Raw genomic sequence first — 17,168 nt, 5'->3', positions numbered from 1 at the left:
CAAGCACAGGCCAGTTCTCATGGAAAAGGAGGAATAACTTGGACTGCAGACATCATGGAGAATCACTCTCAGGGGCAGTACTGTGCTACAAAGGTAACTGGTGGCATGTGCCAGCTGAACTGCTGAATTTCTATGAACCAGTACCTGCTGTTTCCCCATTTTTTGATAGAAGCACTTTTTCAGGGATAGTTATCCCTGAATCTACACTGGGTGTTAGATATGCTTCTTTGGTTCCCAGGTCTTCGGATAAAGCATCATCTACACCTTGACCTGATTCAAAGAATGAGATCCTGATCTTTGAGCCAATGCCATAGTAGGATAAGACTTTGGGGGCATCTTAGGAGGGATGAGTATATACTTCACATGGAATAGATGTGTGAAAATTGTCTCCAAGATGGACGTAATCAATTCCTTCCCTCCCTATATCTATATTATGAGATGGGGTGAAGAGGGGTGTCCTGTTACCTTCCCCATGTATCTGGGCTGGTCTTAGTGACTTGCTTCATCAAGAGGGTGTAGCAGAAATGATATTATGGGACTTCTGAGACTAGTTCATAAGAAGCCTTACAGCTTCTACACTTTGAACCCTGCTGCCACGCTGTGAAAACTTCTAGTCACATGGAGAGGACTTATAGAGGTGCTCTGGTAATCAGCCATAGCTGAGCTAGCCAACAGTGAGCCTCAAGTCCAGTCACATGGGAGAGCTATTTTGGAGGCCTGTCCTGTCAGACCTTTCAGGTGACTGAAACCCTAGGTGACATCTGCAACCAAGTGAGGGACCTCAGGTGAGAACCATTCCGCTGAGCTCAGTCAACCTATAGAACTGAGGCATGCTGATAGTAGTTATTTTAAGCCTCAAATTTTAGAATTGTCTGTTATACAGCAGTGGATCATTGGAACACATTTATGACCTAGGACTGACTTTCTGATTCAAAATCTCGAAGTCATAATGAAAAAGGTCAAATTTGTCTATACAAAAATAAATTCTGCAAGGCAATTCACACTTATGGCCAAAACAAAAGACAAACTTGATGGAGATGCTGTCTTTCCTATCTGCATAATACCATTAGAAATGAAATTTTAAAGGCTGGGCGCGGTGGCTCAAGCCTGTAATCCCAGCACTTTGGGAGGCCGAGACGGGCGGATCACGAGGTCAGGAGATCGAGACCATCCTGGCTAACACGGTGAAACCCCGTGTCTACTAAAAATACAAAAAATTAGCCGGGCTAGGTGGCGGGCGCCTGTAGTCCCAGCTACTTGGGAGGCTGAGGCAGGAGAATGGCGTGAACCCGGGAGTTGGAGCTTGCAGTGAGCTGAGATCCGGCCACTGCACTCCAGCCTGGGCGACAAAGCGAGACTCCGTCTCAAAAAAAAAAAAAAAAGAAATGAAATTTTAAAAATCAAAAACAATAGAAGATACTAAAAAGCACAAGGACAGATAACAGCATAGGAAGAGAAGTCTTCTTTCATTTGAAGACATCCTTGACATCAGTAAAGATACAAATGAAAACCACACAGAGATATTTGCACCTGCCAGATTAGCAAAGACTACAAAATTCGAACATAGTATTGTAGATGGTGGAAACAGGCACACTTATACATCAGTCTTAGGAATACAAATTGCCACAAGTCTTCTGGTGGACAACTTGGTAATATCTCTCAAAATTTAAAATTCATATTCCCTTTGAGCTCGAAATCTCACTTAATGAATTTATCCAATAGCTGTGTATGTTTATGTGCAGAATGATTTAGATAAGTTATTCAGTGCAGTCATGAGTAATTTCAAATTTCAGCAAAGAAAAACATGTTCAGTAGAACTGATTAAATAAAAATCATGCACAAATAGAACAATATGCTGTCATAACAAAGAATCAGAAACATCACTATGTACTTATATGAAAGAATCACCGGCCGGGCGCGGTGGCTCAAGCCTGTAATCCCAGCACTTTGGGAGGCCGAGACGTGCGGATCACGAGGTCAGGAGATCGAGACCATCCTGGCTAACATGGTGAAACCCCGTCTCTACTACAAAATACAAAAAAAAACCAAACTAGCTGGGCGAGGTGGTGGGCGCCTATAGTCCCAGCTACTCGGGAGGCTGAGGCAGGAGAATGGCGTAAATCCGGGGGGCGGAGCTTGCAGTGAGCTGAGATCTGGCCACTGCACTCCAGCCTGGGCAACAGAGCGAGACTCTGTCTCAAAAAAAAAAAAAAAAAAAAAAAAAAGTTCTGAAAGAAGAGCACACGATACCTTCGCATTTAACTGAAGTGTGCATTATGCCCAGTGGTGCTCGCCTTTGAGCCATTTTGGGGATCTGCTTAGGTGATAGCACATCCAACATTTTTCCATGCTTTTCCTTTCTCTAGGGAAGAGAGCAAGTAGCACCATGGAATTTTACTGTTTTGGTGTTTATTATGCTCTCAAATCATTGCAGCCTTGTATAAGCAAGTGTGTGACTTTCTCCTCCAGGGAGGTCACTCAGAGGCAATGGCAAAGGGAGGCTCTGGGGCCCAGCACACTTCCTGCTTGACTGCCTGATTTCATCCCCTCAGCGTCCTCTGCTATGCTGTGTCAGCAGGCAAGCTCTAGTCCTGAGGCCCTGCCCTGTCACCTCTTCTCTGACTCAGCTGATCTCACCCAACATGCCCAAGGATCCTCCCTGACAGTCAGCCCAGCTCTCCCTCCTCCTCCCATTCACATCCAGTGCCCAGCCCAGTGGGTTGCATCTCCTCAGTTGTTCTGAATCCTTTTTCCTCCTTTCTTCCTACAACAGCCAGCTTAGACCAAGGTCATCTCTTGCAGGTTTGATAAAATCGCCACGCTACAGATCTCCCCAACCCTGTCCTTGCATTCCTCAACACATCCCTTCAGAGCTGCCAAGGTGGCCTGCACGGAGAAGACCATGACAGTGATGGCTCAGAAAGTTTCTGTGGCCTCCCTCCACTTGTCAAGAAAGACAATCCCCTCAAAAGGCCTGCCTGGGCTTCACTCAGGCTTCTTGTCTTCCCTTTGCTCTGGGATCCTGTAGGGGTTCACACTCAGCGAAGCCGGAGATGTTTCTCCCCATAAATACCAAGCAGAAGTTAGAGGCCTGTGTGCAAGATGTGAGTTTACCCAACTCCAATCCAACAGCTGGTCACAAGCTAGCGAGAAGAGGAAAAGAAAGCACATCTATGACAAATTCAAGCCTTCATTTCTCAGCTCTCTTAGAACTCATATTTATTTCCTGGTTTCCAGAAGCTGGGAGTCACCATGTCAGTGGAGTCATTTACTTACCTATCCAAGCCCTGGAGGAGAAGCCTGAGGCTGGGCAAGCTGGTGGCAGTGTGGCTGCAGCTCATCAGACAAGCCACCAGGTGCCATTCAAACAGAGTTGGGGTGGCTGAGGATGGAGGTCTTTATGTGTCAGATTTACTATAAATGTAGAAAAAAACCCACTAAAGTATTAACTTATTAGATGTTCCAAAAATATGTAGGCTAAGCATCAGATTTTTATGTGTGTGGAATGACTATTGGAGTTCCAAGTTTTCACAGTGGTTGGCACAAATTTCATTCTGGGAAGACAAGCTGCTAGCCCTGTTCTGCTTTTCTGTGCTTGTTCTTGGGATTTAGACATCCATTCACTTTCCAAAATAATAACACATTTATAGAGCACACGCTGAAAGTGATGTACCATATTATTTCCAATAGTTTTCTTGAGGATTTAGGGTGTTATGTGATTAATAATAAATGGAGAAAAGGAATTTTGACATTATGCTACAGTGACAGAAAACCAAGCTGCCTGGGTTAAGTTAGACCATCACTGGAGAGGCTTTTTCTCTGAAAACTGTTCTAATGAGATGCCAAAAATGGCATGAGGATATTGGGTAGAAAACATTGTTTAAGGACTTCTGCAAAGTAAGTTCCTTCAAGTCATCTGTAACTTAGAACATTTTTACTTAAAATGGTGCTCACTGTGGTTGGTTTCCAGAACAGCTACAGACGCCTACCTCTCCCATGGGTCACCTGTACTTATGTGTTCTAGAACCTCCTGTTTTAAGTCATAATATACCTAGAAGTCCCTGCATTCTGAGTTCCGTGCAACTAGGGTACTAGGCGCACAAATGCTCCAGTGTGAAATTGACTTCTCCAGGGGATGGTAGGGCTTCCTCTGTGGTCCAGTAATGATAACGTCTCTAACTGGCAGCCTGGGCCCCAGCGTCAGGAGTTGGGCTCATGGAAACACAAAGGTAGGTAAGTCTCTCCCTTGCTGGAGTGCATCCTTGTCTCATCTTTCTCCAATATACCACTGCAGGGAGTCCCAGTAACTCACTCCAGTTGCTTTTTTTCCATTGTCTGTGTTTAAATGCCTCAGAACCAGGTTTCTGCTCTTCCTTGGTCAACTACAGAATTGAAGAGTTTTTTGGTTTCTCCCCAACACGCCAGCACCTCAAAAACATTCATAACAACTTCCTGAAGGTTTCCTTTACATAAAAGACATGGATGAGCCATCCTTTCTCTGCTCATCTGTCTTCATTTGGTCCTGAAGTGATAGACAAAAGCATACAGATATTTTCAGGCTTTCATTAGACAAAGAATAGATGGTCTTCTGCCTTTCCAGGGAAGAACTCAACCCCAGAAACTGATGGTTGTTTTGTCCCAGCAAAGCAGAGGTCTCTGGGGAGCAGTGCTGGGGCCACAGAGCAGCATCCCAAGGAGAGGAAGGAGGGATCTTGTGCCCTCTCCTTCATCTGTGCGTCATGCTTCTTTTCTCTTCCTCCTTCCCTCCTAGGTTGAAGACTGTTTCTTGGTGAACTGGGAACAGGGAATTTGCAGGTAGTGAGAGACGGTAGCTTGGGGGTGGCACAGGACTGTCGTTACCCATGGTTGGGCAGACTGTGTTTCTTCAAGGACAGCTCTGAAATACCTTGAGCATCTAAAGACAAAGGAAGCGTAGAATTGAACACATTTCTTAAAACGTACACAAATTTATCAAGCTCTTTATTAGTATACACACCCAGTCTGACATGTTTTGGCTGGGGCCTAATAAACATCTCCATGGAATTCGCTAAATATTTCAGACTCTGCTTTGCCTCCCTGTGCCCTAAATTTCCCTTCGAAATCTCCTAACCAACCCTCCTTCCTCTAGACCACCTTCATCCTCCCGTTCATCCTCTGGTCTCCTGTCTCCATGTCCTAACCTTCCCTCCTTCTTCCTCCCCGAGCCGTCACCTCCTTTTCCTTTCCTATACCCCTCCCTCACCCTCTTTTCCTCTCCATCTTTCTTTTAAATAAAAGAGCACTGCTATTTACCTTAATAAATGGACTAATTGCCTTAATTTGTCCATATCTCTTTTTCAGTAAAGACTTCATATCAATGTTTCATGGAAAGATCTCTGGTTTATTTAGGGAGTGTGAATTTGAACTGGCACGCTTAGCTCATATAGATATAAACTTGCTAGATGTAACAAAATATATGTAAATTATCCTACTTGTTATCTTTATTTCTATTTTCACACAATATAAAATCTACAGTAATGAAATATATAAAAGTGTATGGTGCACAGTTTTATGCCTGGAACTCTCACTAATCTCCCCCATCCACTCCCCAAAGGTAACAACTGGAATATTTTTAATTTTCTTAAACCACATGGACATAATTAAACATATCCCTATGTGGCTGCCAGATGTGATGTTCTCACCAGTATGTCTGTTATACATAATATGACGATTTTGCTCAGTGGCTGGTGGGCCTTTGTGCATAATCAGTATTATTAGCAAGTCGATGGCTAGCAAGCAGGAGATTGTTAAGTACAGGACTTACTCCTTGAGTTAGGCTGTTCTTGTGTTGCTAAAAAGGAATACCTGAGGCTGGGTGATTTATAAGGAAGGTGGTTTAATTGGTTCACAGTTCTGCAAGCTGTGCAGGAAGCATGGCAACGGCATCTGCTCTGCTTCTGGTGAGGCCTCAGGAAGCTTTTACTCATGGCAGAAGGCAAATGGGGAGCTGGTGTATCCTATGGCAAGAGCAGGAGTAAGAGAGTGGGGAGGTGCCACACAGTTTAAACAACCAGATCTCTGAGAACTCACTCACCCTCATGAGGACAGCATCAAGCCATTCATGAGAGATCCACTCCCATGATCCACATACCTCCCACCAGCCCCCACCTTTAACACTGGGAATCACATTTCAACATAGGATTTGGACAGGACAAACATTCAAACCATATCACCCCATTCTCAGTGGCACTGCTCTGGCTAAGGGAACTTGGGTTATTTCTCAGGCTTTGTTCTAAGAAGGATGATATGGAGCAGGTGGGCAGGTTATTATTTCCCCATGCCTTGCTATGGAGTGGGTAAAGGAATTTACCTTATTTCCACTAGGGTGAAGCCAACTTCCTTACTGTTGTCCTGTCCACATGCTTTGGGGTGGCCCAGAGTGTCTTGGTGTTCCCCTCTATGCCTCTGAAGCCCTTATATCCATACTAAACTTTTTTTTTTTTTTTTGAGGCGGAGTCTCGCTCTGTCACCCAGGCTGGAGTGCAGTGGCCGGATCTCAGCTCACTGCAAGCTCCTCCTCCCAGATTTACGCCATTCTCCTGCCTCAGCCTCCCGAGTAGCTGGGACTACAGGCGCCCGCCACCTCGCCCGGCTAGTTTTTGTATTTTTAGTAGAGACGGGGTTTCACCGTGTTAGCCAGGATGATCTCGATCTCCTGACCTCGTGATCCGCCCGTCTCGGCCTCCCAAAGTGCTGGGATTACAGGCTTGAGTCACCGCGCCCGGCCATCCATACTAAACTTTTAAAAGAATCACTAATCAATCTCTTGTTATAGGTCTGTTCATATTTTCCATTTCTTCTTTTTTCCAATTTTTAAAATTGTAGTAAAATACGTACAACATAAAAGTTACCATCTTAACCATTTTAAGTGTACAATTTAGTAGTATTAAATACATTTATAAAGTTGTGCAACCATTACTACCATCCATCTCCAGAACTCTTTCATCTTGTAAAACTGAAACTACAGGCCGGGCGCGGTGGCTCAAGCCTGTAATCCCAGCACTTTGGGAGGCTGAGACGGGTGGATCACAAGGTCAGGAGATCGAGACCATCCTGGCTAACCCAGTGAAACCCCGTCTCTACTAAAAAATATAAAAAACTAGCCGGGCGAGGTGGCGGGCGCTTGTAGTCCCAGCTACTCGGGAGGCTGAGGCAGGAGAATGGCGTAAACCCGGGAGGCGGAGCTTGCAGTGAGCTGAGATCCGGCCACTGCACTCCAGCCTGGGTGGCAGAGCAAGACTCCGTCTCAAAAAAAAAAAAAAAAAAGAAAAATAGAATTATGATACATACATACCCCCCAAATAGAATATTTTACATAAAGAACAGAGACTTTGATAGGAAAGGGTAATTTCAATTCCTTTTTTTTTTTTTTTAACTTTTAGGTTCAGGGGTACATGTGCAGGTTTGTTATATAGGTAAACTCATGTCGTGAGGGTTTGTTGTACAGACTATTTTGTCACCCAGGTACTAAGCCTAGTATTCAATAGTTATTTTTTTCTGATTCTCTCCCTCTTTTCACCTGGCTTTTTTCCCTTAGCATAATGTCCTCAGGTTTAATCCATATTGTAGCATATGTCAGAATTCACTTCCTCTTTTCAGCTGAATAATATCCCATTGTATGTATATGTTGCATTTTGCTTGTCAATTTTTTCTGGCAACGGACACTTGGGGTGCTTTCATGTTTTAGCATTGTGAATGATACTGCTATGAACATGGGTGTACAAATATCTATGTGAGACCCTGCTAGGGTTTTATAGTGTTACTCAGTTTCCTATTTCCTTGATGATCTACTAATTATTTTATCCACTATTAAAAGTGGAATATTGAAGTCTCTGATGATTATTGTTGAATTAGTTCTCCCTTCAATTCTATCAGTTTCTGCTTCATGTATTTTGAGACTCTGTTGTTAGGTGCATATATGTTTATAATTGATGTATTTTCCTGGATAATTGACCATTTTATTATTGTAAAATGTCCTTCTTTGTCTCTAATAACTTTTTTTTTTTACTTAGTCCATTTTTTTCCTGATGTTGGAATAGCCACTATATCTTTCTTTTGGGTACTGTTATAGTAATATCACAGTTTCCATACATTCTGCCAATCTCTAAAATTTAATTGGAGAGTAATCTATTTACATTTAATGTAATTATTGATAAGTTAGGATCTATGTCTGCCATTTTAATATTTGTTTTCTGACTTTCTCATGTTCCTCTATTTCTCAATTACTATGTTTTATGTTAGACTTTTCCTAATGTATCACTTAATTCTCTTATTGTTTCTTGTAAAGTCAGTCTGTTAGCAATAAACTTTTTTGTTTATGCAGAAATATCTTACTTTCTCCTTCATTTTAAAAGAATAATTTTGTTGGATATATAATTCTTGGTTGATACGTTTTTTCTTTCAGCACTTTGAATATGTCAACTCATTGCCTTCCTACCTCCGCTGTTTCTGATGAGAAATCCATTGTTTTTCTTATTACAGATCCCTTGTATATGATGATTTGCTTCTCTCTCTGATTTCAAGATTCTCTCATGGCCTTTATCTTTTTGACAGTTTATTATGTGTCTACATGTTGATCTCTTTGAATTTATCCTACTTGGAGTATTTTGAGGTTCTTGAATATGTAGATTCATGTATTTCATCAAATTTGGGGATTTTTTGGCCATTACTTTTTCTACTATTCCTTCTATTCCTCTATTACTCCTTTTCTGGGACTCCTGTTTTGCATGTTGGTCCACCTGGTGGTGTTTCTTAGGCTCTGTTCACTTTTCTTCATTCTTTTTGTTGTTGTTCCTCATACTATGTAGTCTGAATCTGTATTCATGCCCATCAGTTCTTCTGCCTGCTCAAATCTACTATTTAACACCTCCAGTAAATTTTTAATTTCAGTTATTATAATTCTCAACCAAATAATTTCTTTGGGGTTCCATTTAATAGTTTTTACCTCATTAATATTTTTATTTGGTAGGACATCATTCTCATCCTGTCTTTTGGATCCTTTTTAAACAGCAGAAAAAATATTTGTTTCTATCAAATCAAAAAGTATGAATAAATCTTCAAGCAAGATAATAAAAATGATCAATAATACAATTAATAAGATAACATGTACAGATCACACTGCAGGTTTAGATACTTTGCATTAAAGCACATATACCAAGATGAAGAGAGCCAGCAACTGTTGCACTGAGGGAAAGTACTCTGCCTCATGGTACATGCATGACCTCTGGAAAACTCTAGCTGACGTGTCACAGGACAGTAAACAAAGAGACAGGTCATCATTGGGTTAGAGAGCTGATCTGAGCTTGACAGGGATCACAGTGAAATGCCATTGTAACTCAACAATTTCCCCAGAGATCCATTCATCTCAAAAACAGGAATATATAAAAATCAGTAGTACAAATTCTCATAAAACTAGAAAAGCCTTCTAAGCCCTACTATCCTTAGAGTTTGCATAAAGATTGAGTTTTCATTTTTCTTCCCTTGACTCTTCTCTAAATTAAATAAAAATAGTTTATTTTTATTTAGTATACTTTTAACTTTATAGCCAAAACCTTAAAATGAAGAATGGCTTAATAAAATGAATTATACACATTCCAAACCTAAGGAAAATCTCCAAGGTGGTCTGCTCCTTTGAAAAGTTTTAAACAGGAAATATTTTATTTAAAGAATGACATTGTACTTCCTGGAATAACCTAATTATTACCAGAGGAAGGAATTCATATCTATGCTATACAAGAACTTTCACTTTATTTACTTATTTTTTTTTTTTGAGATAGAGTTTTGCTCTTGTTGCCTAGGCTGGAGTGCAACAGCGCGATCTTGGCTCACCACAACCTCTGTCTCCTGGGTTCAAGCGATTCTCCTGCCTCAGCCTCCCGAGTAGCTGGGATTACAGGCACGCACCACCACGCCTGGCTGATTTTGTATTTTTAGTACAGATGGGGTTTCTCCATGTTGGTCAGGGTGGTCTCAAACTACCGACCTCAGGTGATCCCCCCACCTCGGCCTCCCAAAGTGCTGGGATTACAGGCGTGAGCCACCGCACCCAGCCAAGAACTTTCACTTGTTGGGAAATGTTTTACTAAATCTTTTTCAAACCACACACAAACAACACACACACACACACACACACACACACACACACACACACACACAATGATCAAATTGGGGAATTCCCTGAGGTATACAGATAATGGCAAGGGTAATGGCAGTGTGTGCTTCAGAGGCACAACATAATGGACATCGAAAGGGAAGGCGAGGAACATGAGCTTGCCTCCTCCACAGATGAGCCTGGACCCAAGCCCAGTGGACTTTACAGCCTTTTATTTCTATTATAAATGGGGACTTAGGGAGGAGGATTAAGGGCTCAGACTCTCCACTGGTGCTTCCTTTGCTTAAGCCAAGGAAAAAACAACAAACAGAGGTGAACATCACTTTGGTGAGCTCTGCTATTCTTGATGTGAGGTCACAAGCAGAGCCAAGCCGACTGAGAACTCCGGGTTGTTTGGGACACGACACAAGTAGTTAACATCTTCCTGGATGTTCAGTCTTCTGAGTCGGGAAAGCCTGGGCTGGAGTCCCAGCTCCACTGTTCACTGGCAGCAGAAGCCTGGCCAAGATGCTTCACATCCCCAACCCTTCCTTCTTTGTTTATAAGTGTGGAATCATGCCTCTCTCATAGAATGCTAGGAAGATTAAATGAGATGTTTGTAAAGTCCTAAAACTACACATTTTACTCATTTGGCCTTCAGTAATTGGTGCCTATCATAAGTTTGTCTTAGTGTTTCAGGGTGTTAAATAGCAGCATTTCCAGGTTCTAAATAAGTAGAAACCTGTTAGGATAATGGAAGCAAACTGAATTAAGAGCTGGGTAGAATGGCAGAATGTGAGATCAGGTCGAAATCTTAGGGACTATCAAAACCACTCTGCTTAAAGGTGAAAGTACTGCACGTGGGGCCATAGAAGGAAAACCAAGAAAAGATGTCCCTTTAATTTTACTTTTTGTCAAAATATTTTCAAGATTATTAATTTTTACAAAATTGTTTAAGGGAAAACTAGAGAGTTTGTTGAAGAAAGCCAGAACGGGGATTTTTTTAAGCCACTGACCAGGAAATAAGCATCGTCTTTCAAAGACCATGGAAAAGGGCCAGGCGTGGTGGCTCACATCTGTAATCCTAGAACTTTGGGAGGCCTAGGCAGGTGGATCACCTGAGGCCAGGAGTTCAAGACCAGCCTGGCCAACATGGCAAAACCCCGTCTCTACTAAAAATGCAAAAGCTATCAGGATGTGGTGGTGCACGCTTGTAATCCCAACTACTTGGGAGGCTGAGGCACGAGAATTGCTTGAACCCAGGAGATGGAGGTTGCAGTGAGCCGAGATTGTGCAACTATACTCCAGCCTGGGGGACAGAGCGAGACTCTGTCAAAAAAAAAAAAAAAGGACCATGGAAAAGGTGTTTGTTTCCTATTGGTCTCACCCTGCAAAGGACCCTCAGCTGCTGAGCAATCTCAGCAAAAGCAAATGCTGTTGAGACTTACTGAGTGATTCGTTGTTGGGTAGAATTGTCTATCTGGAAAGGAAGGATGGATGGGGGAGTAAAGTGTGGAATCGGGGATCAGGCCATTTCTTATACCTCACCCAAATGCCAAAGGCAAAGATCACATTGGAGGATCTGCTAAACACAAAAGGAAGAAAGAAGTTTGAAGATTTTTCTGCTTCTGAAAAGGTACACACTTTCCTCTTTTGAATTATCCACATAATAACTTCAGCTCTACTTTTCCTAGTTTGCAGAAACCACTTACATGGCAGTACTACTCTAAATTGTGCAATTTTCCTCATATCAGACTTGTTTTTCTCTATACCTGGTTCCTCAGGAAACCTGAACTTTATCTACGTGTCTGATATGCACCCTGTCTCCATCAGCTGGCATTCAATTGCAGCTCTAAATTCTGAAGTGTTCAGAGTCAATACAATGCACTGATGTTTCATTGACCTGGGCTGGGCGCTTTTATCCCATAAACCTAAAAAGTGAACAATCTTATTTTGTTGTAATTGAGAGGATGAGGAGAAGACAGATCTATATTTCCACTAAGGTAGCCAAAGAACGCTCACATGAAAGGACAAAGGGAGAGGAACCGGCAAGAGTCTTGGCACTCTTTATAAGGAAGACGCACTCGTTATGGAACAGGATATATGTGGCAGTGAATTGACTGGGGACTCGCTGGGACATCTTCAGAAAGTAAATCATGGGTTTCAGCACAACTAACGGGATGAAATATGCATCTTTTTTCTCACCAGTGTGAAGGATTAGAAGTCACTCCTAGGAATAGAAAAGGACATTCTCTGGGGATAGTCATGATGTATGATTTTTAAGGCAGGAATAAATTCCATTGTCCTTCCCAGAAGACAGCAAGAATTATTCAAGGTGGCCACCAAGTCTGGAAACAAGGCAAATATTTTAAATGGTTTATTAATATTGCATTATAATGAATGACAAAACATTAGTATCTAATTCTAGACTTTATGGCCACCTCATAGAATGAATCTTTGGAATATAAAAAATAACACTTTTGTTTTCCCTTAATCATGAAACTGTTACACTCAGTCAAGAAACAGCTATTGCAACATTTGTTCAACTTCAAAGGCTCCATTACCTTTACCAACTATTTATAATATTCTTGGGACACTCACAGGAGAAAAACACTATCAGCATTGAGAGAGAGCAGCATTTTCAAAATACATTTTGTTGTCTTAAACAAAAAGTTTAACTTTGCTACTAGTCCAGTAATTCCATATGGTCTTATCATATTATATCTATTCATAAGATATAATCTGGCTGGGAGCAGGGTGGCTCACGCCTGTAATCCCAGCACTTTGGGAGGCCAAGGCTGGTGGATCGCCTGAAGTCAGGAGTTGGAGACCAGCCTGGCCAACATAGTGAACCCCGTCTCTACTAAAAACACAGAAAATCAGCTGGGTGTGGTGGTGGGTGCCTATAATCCCAGCTACTAGGGAGGCTGAGGCGGGAGAATCACTTAAACCCATGAGGCGGAGGTTGCAGTGAGCCAAGATGGCACCATTGCACCCAGCCTGGGCAACAAGAGCAAAACTTCATTTCAAAAAAAAAATAAAAATGATATAATCTTTCAACATTTATGTAGTTGAATACGTCTTATGTTTTTTGAGAAGTCCCAAAAGACTTTGAGAGTTCCCAAAAGACTTTTAGGAGTTTAATTTTTTCACAATAAAAGAAAGGAGCAGTGTCAATCTATGAGAGTCAGACTAGCCATTTAAATAAGACCCTCTTCATAGCTCAGTTACCAGTGCATGAAGAGATTCAATACAGTCAATACAGTCCCCTTGCTCTCATTTATTAGAAATAAGGATTTGAGAGGGATAAGAGCATTAACTATCCACATTATTTAATAGCTTATATTTAATAGCCTAAGAAGACAGAAAACAGATGTCAAAAAATACAGTTTTAAAAATAAAGGGCCGGGAGCAGTGACTCACTCCTGTGATCCAAGCACTTTGGGAGGCCGAGGCGGGTGGATCACCTGATGTCAGGAGTTCAAGACCAGCCTGGCCAACATGGTGAAACCCTGTCTCTACTAAAAATACAAAAATTAGCTGGTTGTGGTGGCAGGCACCTGCAATCCTGGCTATTTGGCAGGCTGAGGCAGGAGAATCGCTTGAACCCGGGAGGCAGAGGTGGCAGTGAGCCGAGATCATGCCATTGCACGCCAGCCTGGGTAACAGAGTAAGACTCCATCTCAAAATAAATAAAATAAAATAAAATTTAAATTTAAAAAATAGAAGCCAAATCCTTTCATCCCAGGATGTCTGAAAAGGAGAGATTCTGTGAAGCATGGATGCAGAAAAGGAGTTATTCCTACCAGAATAAATGAACTGTGGACACAGTCACTGAAGACCAGGGAAACAATGACCTGATTCCTCAAGTTACCTGTTCACTTTATTTGTCATTGTTATTTTTGTCAGTGTTTTCATATGTATTCAGTGACCTGGAAACCTTTTTGGTGAACTTTTATTTATTTTTAAAGAATAAGATTGTTAATTGATTAGTATAAATAAATGCTATTTGTTTTCTCTGCAACCATTTAGACAAGGCTTATCCCAACCTCAGCTCTATTGACATTTTGGGCCCACAAATTCTTCACTTGAGAGGCCTTGTATTGTGCATTGTATGGTGTTTAGCAACATCCTGGGTCTCTACCATGACAATAGAAACTTTACCCTCCCCAAGTTTTGACAAAAATATCTCCATACTTTGCCAAAAGTCCACTAAAGGCTGAATTTTTCCCTGGTTGAGAATCACTGGTGTAGACCTATTTCCCAGAAACCCTCTTCTCCAAGTAGGAGGGCTGCCTGTGAGGCCTGTGTAAGTGGGTAGGCTGTGATAACCGTCACATCACTATTGAAAGTGATTCCATGTCATTCCTCTGGGATGCCTCAGTGTCCCTTCAGTTATTTCCCTCCAAGTTTGACGGAGTACTTAAGAATTTTGTCCATTCACAATATTTCCCTCATAGTGCTCTCATAGGGTGGAAATGGCCTTGGAAGAAGGAGCCAAAAAATTCCTGGAATCTTCTGTCTCTCTGTGACCATTATTAACATATTTTAACTAAGATGTTTAAATGATACTGATATATATATATTTTTTTTCAATTTTGCTTAATTTTATTAGAAGTAGAGAAAGAGGATTTGTAAATTCTGCCATCTTATCCTAGAAATACCTTTATCCACAGAATAAAGTTGAAATTTCTTATTTTGATATGTGATACTCTTCACAGGTTGGCACTTGTTTTCTTTCTTCAACCTCAGTGTTCAGAACTTACCCACACATATCCAAAAAACGTCCATGCTCTGTGAAGCATGCAATTTTTATTCATCAAAGATGGCTCATTCTATCCCCTAGAAGCATCCACTGCTGTTGACATCTCACTGTTTGGGTCTGTTGGAGACACCAACATATACTGTTAGATAATAGCAATTATTATTATCTAATAGTAATCTTATAGAAAGCTCTGTAATTGTAATCTTATAGAAAGTAGATGATATCCCGGTGAGCAACTGGGTGAAGGTAGCATAAGCAAGTGTTCCTTTGGAGCTGTAGGTGTCTTAATCTCTTAACATTTTACGAAACAGAACAAATAGCTGTCATAAACATGACACTTCCAGGACATCCTTCGTTATCAGATTTTAATTCCATAATTAGTTCCAGAATATTTTGGTTCTCATATTTTCCTACAATTATATTATGAGAGTAGCCATTCAAATAACCTCCCATCCTCTGGCTTTATTCCAGTAAATCCATTTTTCACAGCTCCAGAGTGACCTCTCTAAAATGTATCTACTATTTGAAGCTTTCAGTGATTTCCCAATGCCTGTTGGTTAAAAAGAAAACTAATGTGGCTGGTAAGATCTCTCACTATCTTTCTTGTCACTCAGCGCTCTAGCTGAATGTAATGTCACTATTATCTTGTACAAGTCAGCAGCATAGCACTGCATGGTTTTCATTACCCTTCAAGACAAACCTGCAGCAGGGAAGTGGCAAGAGGTGGGCTCAATTCTGATTGAGGATTGAATACAAGAATAGGAAGCCTTGTGGTTTTTCATAGCAGTTTCATGGCTACAATATTTATTCTAATAAGACTAATATTAATTATGTTCTCTCATTTTTACTTTTTTGCAGCTATCTTCTTTACATGATTTATTATATCTTTATTTCAACAAGTCCTACAGAACACATGGAGTTCACAAACTTACATGGAAATTGGAGTCTTAAATGTTTGGGGGAATTTATAAAAAGAGCACAGAAATTTGATGGTTGGCTGCATTTACAGAAAGAGCTGTCTGGGGCAAGTTGATTTAATTTTCTCAGAAAAGTTTTATTGAAAATGCCTATAATTGTTGTATATCATTTATACACGATGATAAAAATTAAAAACTCAGGAATATTGGGTAGAAACAAATCTTCAAGGGTGCCAGCCCAAAATATTAACTATTAGCTATTAACTTGAATATTAGTTATTAACTTGAGTTAATATAGATCATTTGTAAGTGAGATTGTCTCTTAGGAATCATATTCATGGTGGTTAGTCTCCAGAGCAGCTCACAGGTGCCTCCTTACTGCCTTACTCATAGTGTTCCAGAATGTTCTTCCATGAGGTACATGTATTCTGTGTTCCAGGCTCTTTGGATACAGGAGCACAAACACCTCAGTAAGAAGGTTTCCTCTGGAGAAGGAGGAGGTAGGAGTTTTTTCAGCTGTGATCTGGTAGCAGTGACACGGGTTCACTCAGGGTTCCTGACAGTAACTTGGGGCAAGAGTTATGGCATCATGTGTCCTGGCCTCTTTCCTGTAAAGTTCAGGGCTTTTCCCTCCAGGGTAAACTTCTAGACACATAGCTCTTTGACCTCTCAGACTTTCCTTTAGCAGAAATCTACTTATTACCTTTAGTAGCTGCCAGGAACCTGCCTTTCCAGAATTTAAGTTAGGGAGTACTATAAAGTGGGCAACCTAACTTACCTTTTGTAAAGGATAAATACAGCTTGTAACAACACTTTAAAAGTCTTTCATTTTCACTCCCTCTTTGAAATGCAGTATTTGTCATTAACTCAAAGCCCATATGTATAGGAGTCTGTCTTAATTATTATGGCTTACAGTGCAATTCTGAAATCTTTTAAAGGAAGTCTCCTATGTCTCCTATTCTCTTTTCTTTTTATGTCCCCTTCTTTTTTTTTCTCAAGTTCATGTTGGATGGGTAATGTGACGATGTCATAACAAGGTTCAAGGGTGGCACAGGTCACACATGTGTGTGAACACCCCATCGTCACACGAACTACGAAAGGATCTCCCATTGTTCTTTAACAAAATTTTCTTTGCTCTTCTCAGAAATTTTATCTTGTAAATGAATCTTAGTATCCAAATCCACTAAAAATCTCAAGTTAAAAAAATGTTATTGCATTTATAGATCAATATGCATGTAAGAAAAAGGAGGAATTAACATCTGTAAGTATTGAATCTTTTATAGAAATCATGTTTGTATTTTTTAAATTATATGTGCTTTTAGAAATATTCTCAGTAAAATTTTGTAACTTTCTTCTT

At 40.8% G+C, this 17,168-nt stretch overlaps 1 non-coding gene across 1 annotated transcript; it reads right to left on the bottom strand.

The window, feature by feature from the left end:
• Positions 1-16,814: 16,814 nt before the first annotated feature.
• Positions 16,815-16,914, bottom strand: LOC115893088. The gene has a single exon (XR_004053043.1). It is a non-coding gene; the product is annotated as a small nucleolar RNA U13 (small nucleolar RNA).
• Positions 16,915-17,168: the final 254 nt, after the last annotated feature.

Source organism: Rhinopithecus roxellana, chromosome 13 (genome assembly GCF_007565055.1).
Source record: "Rhinopithecus roxellana isolate Shanxi Qingling chromosome 13, ASM756505v1, whole genome shotgun sequence".
NCBI lineage: Eukaryota > Metazoa > Chordata > Mammalia > Primates > Cercopithecidae > Rhinopithecus > Rhinopithecus roxellana.
This window is presented reverse-complemented; position numbering and strand designations above follow the sequence as displayed.